Below are 7,372 nucleotides of genomic sequence, written 5' to 3' on the forward strand. Positions count from 1 at the left end.
CACTTTAAAAATGTATGTTTTTAAGAATTTGTGGTTTCAAATCATTGCAACAACAAGCGCGGCGCGTTTGAGAATTGGCGCGAAAATGTTGACGCGCTTGCCCCGGTCAGTTTTATTGACCAATCAGATCACAGAACGTCACCAATTTTACTTACCCAAGAACCTTTGCGATCATCACAACTTCAACGTGGATAAAAAAAATTGGGACAGAGGTATGTCTTTGCATTTAAAAATTCCTTTTTTTACTTCATTTTATCAATGAAATTCCTATTGAAAGTGTTCCAGATGTGGTAAGGACTAATATTTTGTCTGTTTTGCAGGTTCTTGATAACTCAGTCGTCCTAAATTAGTGTGAAAGTTACGTGCGACGAACATGCAGCTCGACCTGCAAAGAAAACAGCCGCGCGCTTTGAGGTAAGCTCTCTTGAATTAAATAACGGGAATTTTAGTAATTTGCGAGGTATAAATCACACTTTCCATCGACGTTTTGACAGAGAAACGTGACAAAAGGAAAAAATTTCTTTAAAACTCCTCCTACATTCGGCACCGTAAGCAATTTGCTTTGAAATTTTTGCGCCGCTTGTTCGCTCGCGCGAGTTGTTTGTCTTTCATAAACAAGTGAAACAATTCATGCTTTCCACTTTTTCTTTTTAGAAAAACCTTTAAAATATCTCCAGACTTTTTTTCTCATTTCAGTAGTCTTTTCAAAGCTATTAAAAGATTCAAAAACAAAAACAATGTAATTGTTTGTTTACCGATAGTTTGAATTTGGCGGGTTTGTCACGACCGGGGTCGGCCGCGGGGTTGCTGGGCAGTGGGGGGTGGGGGAGGGGGGTGGTAGGCACTCAGATAGGGAAAAAATTAAAATTTTTCTCCAGATTAATCATAGCATCCAAAACTCGCGTAGGGAAAAAATTAAATTTTTTCACCAGATTAATCATAGCATCCAAAACTCGCATAGGGAAAAAATTAAATTTTTTCTCCAGATTAATCTTATCCAGGGGCCCATTAATGGGCTCCTGTCTTATATCCTCCAAAACTGTTACTCTCTAGAAATTAAGATTCATGGCAGGATTGTGACATGAAGCTATATGAAGTAGCATATCAAAGCCATGTTCTCTGTGAAATATTTGTCCTTTTTAAGAAAGTTAACAAACACTGTTTTTTGTCTTATATTTGTACCTTTTTAAATGTGAAACAATAGTCCCAACCAGCCTATTTACCTTTTAAGGAGGCTCATAAGGGTTTTTCATTGCTGTAGTTCTTGTGAAATGATGAAACTATTACAAAAAATTACATCTCATCATGTGGACAAACTCTAAACATCTTTGTTACTCAGTTGTTGGGTAATACGTTAAGGAAGTTCTGACATCATTGTAGTTACCATGGCAACAGAGCATCTTTACAAAAAGGACCTCTAACTTTCAGTTTTTGCAAAATACCTCAAAAACTAAATCAGTGACCTACCGTTTTTGTTGCTTTGTTGGAATGCACCCTAAATTCGTTAACTCCTTTGGAAATATGACAAAAAGATATCTAGTATATCTTGTGTTATAATATTTCAAAAAAGGCATTCTTTCAACCTACAAAAATTTCTACTAGATAAATTTCTCCCAAACGTCCCTATTTGAAGTGGCATACTGAATGTCCCATGCATGCAAAAAATTAAGATAGGTCAGCGTGCAAAATTTCGAGACAAAGTCAAAATAAGGGCTCAGAGCATAACCGACCTATGTCGCCTTTCTGATCACTTTTTAATTGTTGTTTTAGCTTAGATTCACAGGAGTTTTTGCATATGGCCTTGAATTCCTCCAGGAAATGTTGCTCCAATATGTTTTATCTACTGCTTTGCATTTTGTTTTGTGATCAAAACAGAAATCTTGCCCAAAATCAAAACAATGAAAAGCGATCTGAAATATGACATAGGTCGGTTATGCTTTGAGCCCTTCTTAAATTTTTCTGCAGCTTTTATTTTGGGTTTGCACAATTTTATGCTGCATTATTTTCCACTTCCAGTGTTCTGCGCGCACGACTTTTGATAGACATTTTGATTTATTACGCTGACACATACACCTTAGTTATGGCATGGGTGGGTTACTCATGGGCACTAGGTTAGAAACCCTTGCAAGCATACTTAAGAACATTGGCAGTTTTGATATTTGTGAAAGTTTTCTACTATTTCACCATTTTTTGTTTTTAAAAAAAATGTGTATAATAATATTTGTTTAATGTTTCCAGGTTCATGAGAATGGTGAACAAGAGGGAAGCAAGCAGTTTTCAAAGCAAGGACTTACCGGATAATGTAAATCAGTTTTGTTCTGTCTTTAGTGAACCAAGTATCAAAAGGAGAATTCTCATGAGCTGTTCTTGTGTGACTTGCTTAACCTAGTCAATGAATACCACCAATTTAGTGTTTGTTCACAGACGAAGGTAGAATTTGAACAGTAGGGTTGGAACTTGCTGTTTTTTTTTTTTTTTTTTTTTTTTTTTTTTTTTTTTTTTGCAATGACCACTACCACCATGTTGAATTTTTTTTATTGTGACAAATTTGTGAGGTTCTGTCACAATTTTTAAGACTCGGTGCTCTGGACAATTCTCCTTTTATTTAATTAATGTTGATTTTGCAGCTGTTTGGACAAAGAAAATATCAGAAAAAATATTCAAGTCTACTCCACTGTGAATTGAAAAGTGTCTTGTGGATACTTAGTATCTCTTAAAGCCAAGTTTGTTATCTTGATTGGACGGGTCTTTCAAGTGGGGTTGAGAAAAAAAAAAAAGCCAAATTTGCTCTTTAAAAATTTATATTTTGACATAGTGTTGTAGGCTTGAAGATGTGCAATCTGATATTTTCTTCCAAGCTGCTTATCCAAGTAAAGTTCTGCTTTTGTAACTAAACTGCAAACCAGAGAAAATTGTTTTGCAGATTTTTACAGATTTTGAGTTTGTGTGACATCATTAGAAATGACAGAAATTGCAGTATTGGCATTTGACATCATTTCACTTCCCAATATTATTGGTATTTTTTGCACCAAAATAAAATTGTTGGGAAAGGCAATAAAATGCATTGACGCTTGAATTAAACACAGCATTGAGATCACGAGGTTAGACTAAGCAGAAAAGAAGCTAAACACTGGCTTGCTTTTTGAGCTAGAGCAAACTCCAGAGGAAATTGACAGACCATTAGCCCTGTTAATCAACATCAAATAGGATGTTAACATCATTAATTTAAAATTTTACAAGAGAGGTTTTTTTGTCAGCTAAAGCTTTCAATGCTGCATACAGTTGTGATTTACTGAATGTTGTTTGACAAAAGGGTATAAGGCAAACACGGATTAAACAACGGGCACTTGAAACACTATATACCGACAAGGTAGACAATTTCTAAGAACATCTTTACAGACTTTCCCTTTCAACCTTCAAAATTCCAAATTGAAGATTCAAAGAAATTCCCAAACAGTACCAGGGGAAAGTATTTGTCAGGTCATGAATGGTCACACAGCTTTGGGATTACATCCACAGACTCAAAAGTTAGAACCACCTTGTACTGTATAATGAGCAGCACCACAGGAAAGTACTGCACAGTACTTTCAATTATTGAATGGTCATACTTCATCCACAGACTCAAACGGGGTAATAAACAGCACCACAGGAAAGCGCTGCTCAGTAGCTTTTCATTAATTTTGGATGGCCACAATTTATGATTTCATCCACGGACTCAAAAGTTAGAACCACCCTGTACAGCATAAAAAAAAACAGCACCACAGGATAGCACTGTTCCAGTAGCTTTTATTTGAATGGTCACACTTTAGGATGTTGTCCACAGACTCAAAAGTTAGAACCATGTGTACAGCATAATTATTATATTACTATGGAAATCTGTGGCTCATTGAGCTCTCCTTCAAATGGTCAGGTTTTATTATTTCATCCACAGGTTCATTTTAAGTCTCAAGGTTTGGTTGAGGGGGGAGTGGGGTATACTATTGGCAGACACAATGCTCACATACTTAGTACATGAATCCATCATCGTTTCACAGCAAAACAGGAATGAAGCTAAGTAGCAGACATCTTTCAATATAATTTATTGTCAGGTCACTCTGGATAGTTAAGCAAAATTTTGAACATGATACCCAGCGGATATCACATTACCAAACATCTGACCCAGTCTGGCCAATAACCAACAACTGGTAAATAACCTTGCTTTGCTCAGCAAAAGCCATCCTTTCTGTGGACAGTCTCTCATTTGGCCAATCACACCAGGCACACTTTAATAGTGTTTTTCACAGACAACATTTGAATGCTATGGTCCCCTCATAACTTGCATTGCCTTCAATTGAAATTTCAGTAGCTGAAATAAGGGCTTAAAAAATATTAATAGGTTGCGTTATTTAGAATAAATGATGTCATTCTGCCAATGACTTGCTCCTTAAATTGTGATAGGTGCAAGGAAATTTTAGGAAATCATTATTGGAGGATTAGTCCAGGAAAACTAATGCATGAGCAGAACTTTACTTGACTTCTGTGATAAAGAGCAGATTGATATTTTGACCCAAACTGAACAAGATATGCCATTAAGCAAATGGTTTTTCTAGTACAAATTGGAATTTTCAAATTTTCAGTTGACAGTGTTGGACACTAACAAGCAGGAGTGGGTTCTCCCCGGGTTGGTTACTGAGGTAAACACTGAGAGCAGGAATTGACCAAAGTATTTTCTTCTTACATCTGGGACAAACTTTCTATTGAAATTGGAATTGTAGGTTCATGCAGGGCATTGTAAAGATTTGGAGCAATTAATTGGGCAAAATAATAATTATTATTTTGGATCATTTTGATTCCTTCTGTTAAACCCCCTCTCTCTTCAAACATTCTGGTAGTGTTCCCAGACTTTGTCTCTGCCCTCCATTCTATTTTCTTGGTGGGTGTTTGGGAAAGCTAATGAAATGCTGGGCTTGCCTGCAAAGAAAGGGGTGTGGAAAATTTCACTGGGCTTAACATCTTAGCATTTAAAACTAGAATCTTGGAATCTGGGGTCTGTGTGAATCATTATTAGGAACTTGGAGTCAAAGTCTTGGATGTGTTGAGTCTAAAATGGCATCTGTCAGGAATTTAATTTCAGCATGACAATCTTGGGTAGTGTTTGCTCTAGACCAAAAGCACTTTGTGAAATTAAATCAATTGGTTTCATTGCTTGGATTTAATAGAAAAGGAATTTTGGCATCTTGATGAGTCTCATATTTTGCTATCCTACATCCTAACAAACCAAGCTGCAACAACAACAAATAAAAAAACAGAGTTGCCCTGGCACAAAGCATGTTCAGACACCCCACTTCCACCACCCAACCCCTCCTACGACGACAAAGTATAATACTCAGCATAGGGAAATCAAATCTAAAGTGTCTCACTGTTGACTTTTGAAATTATTATCGTCTATCCAACCAATAAGACTTCATGGGGTTATAATCTATTGGTTGGGGGATTTGAAAAGTTACAGAACAATCTTCAATTTGAAAATTTAACCATTTTGTTCTTGTGTCTTGTTCAGTTGGGTTCAAGTTTGATTTTGCCATGGTTGTAGGAACATGGTTAGAAAATTGTCTGTATGAGAATCTTATTAATTAAAATAGGCTGTTACATTACATTTTTTTTTCTTTAGGCAATCTTAAACCTTGTAGCAAAATCCAGCAAAAGTTTCCTTTCGAACTAAGTTTTTTGTGTAAAAGTAACAGTGAGAGATATTTGTCATTTATTTTTGATGTTTCTTTTGCTTATACAATTGACACAGTGACAAAGTATTTTTCCAGTTTTGTTGCAATTCGTTATCTGGTTTGAGACATCAAAATCTGGTTGAATGAGTTTGAGGATATTCACGTTTTTTCAACAGTACTGTAAAAGTGTGCAAAACAAAAAGAAGTATTTCCCTTAGGATTTCAGTCATCAAATTTAACAATATTTTTTTGACAGATATCTCAGTCATACCTATCAAGTTTGCATTTTCATACAGGCAATCTGTTGTAGTCATGTTTCTCATAACTGTACAACCATTGGTAGTACTTACAACAGTCTTTTTTTTTTTCCTTTTTTTTTTTTTAGCTGCCAAGTTGAATGATCCACAAAATGCTCAAGTGGCAGCTTAACCCTTTCATTCCTTAGTGTTTAACAACTAATTTCTCGTTATGCTGTTGAGATAATGTCAGCATTCAGACCAAAAGAAAATAAACTGAAGATATTTCCTGGGAAAATTATCTTGAAACATCAAATTCAGATCAATTCAAAATTAAAAACGTGCTTGACAATACAAACTTGGGACTGAAACGGTTACACTGAGCAAGAAAAAATGTGAACACTGGGATTATTTCTGGAATGTTAATGTGTTGAGAAACAAAAAACGATCAGGTAACAAACTACAACATCCAGTGGTATTATTTGTTTTTTCCATGCAATTTGATCTAGCATCTGATTGGTCATAGAATAATAAACATTCCAGACATTCCAGAAATATTTATAGTGTTCACAGTTTTCTTAGCGACTGATACAATCTATCAATCTGCTCTTTATGAAACTGGGACTGGTTGTATAAGCATTAATGCTAAACCTAACTGGTAACATCAGACACAAGTGAAGTAAACTGTATTCAGTAGCAAATGAACTTTGAAGTTCCTTGCCCGATCAAGATATAATTTCAAAAGGGTGTGCTGGCTGGTGGATTTTAATTAGTGTTGCTTGTTTCTATTTCATGACCAGACTGTTAAATTGTGATTGGCAGAAGAGAAAAAATCTTTGGTAGGGGGTTTTGAAGTTTAAAATTTAATCTGCTATTGAAAGACACAGTGAAGTGGTTGGTTTGACTTAGCCTCATGTCTGATGTCAGCAGTTTGGCCCAGCATTAATGCTTATGTAACCTGTCTCAGGGTTTTTAATAGTTTACATGGCCTATGGTTAATTCTTTTACTTAATATCTCTGTAATGTGGAGGTAAGTGTCCCAAATGTGTTTAATTCTGATACTTGTTGACCCTTGAACCTTCTTTTCACCTTCCAAGTTCTTCTTGATAACCATTTGAGTTGACTGACTGGACTGAGCAAGTTGTGAAATTGCTTACACACAACTGAAAAGGAATGATCCATGGTGCAAAAAAGGGAAGCTTTTGTTGTCAAGTAATGTAGAAATTCATTTCAAATTGATCAGGGAGACTTTTTGTTGCTCTGTCAAAGTTGAAATGGTTCAAGAAGGACTTGGAGGTTGAGGATGTCCTTAAAATCGAGTACCCTGTTTTTACCATATTGATCATACATGAAGTTAAGGATGCTAGCACTGAATGAGGTGACAATTACGAAGCATTGAAGATTTAGTTTCTGCATGCATTTGAAAACATTGCT

General features: G+C 35.7%; 1 long non-coding RNA gene across 1 annotated transcript; it reads left to right on the plus strand.

Annotated features, from left to right (window-relative positions):
* Window positions 1–209: 209 nt before the first annotated feature.
* On the plus strand, window positions 210–5,238 carry LOC146481906 (uncharacterized). Its single transcript, XR_014864364.1, has 2 exons — window positions 210–414; window positions 2,239–5,238. It is a non-coding gene; the product is annotated as an uncharacterized LOC146481906 (long non-coding RNA).
* Window positions 5,239–7,372: the final 2,134 nt, after the last annotated feature.

The sequence above is a fragment of the Pavona decussata genome, unplaced genomic scaffold (genome assembly GCF_977016875.1).
Source record: "Pavona decussata unplaced genomic scaffold, jaPavDecu1.1 SCAFFOLD_48, whole genome shotgun sequence".
In the NCBI taxonomy this organism is placed as follows: Eukaryota; Metazoa; Cnidaria; class Anthozoa; order Scleractinia; family Agariciidae; genus Pavona; species Pavona decussata.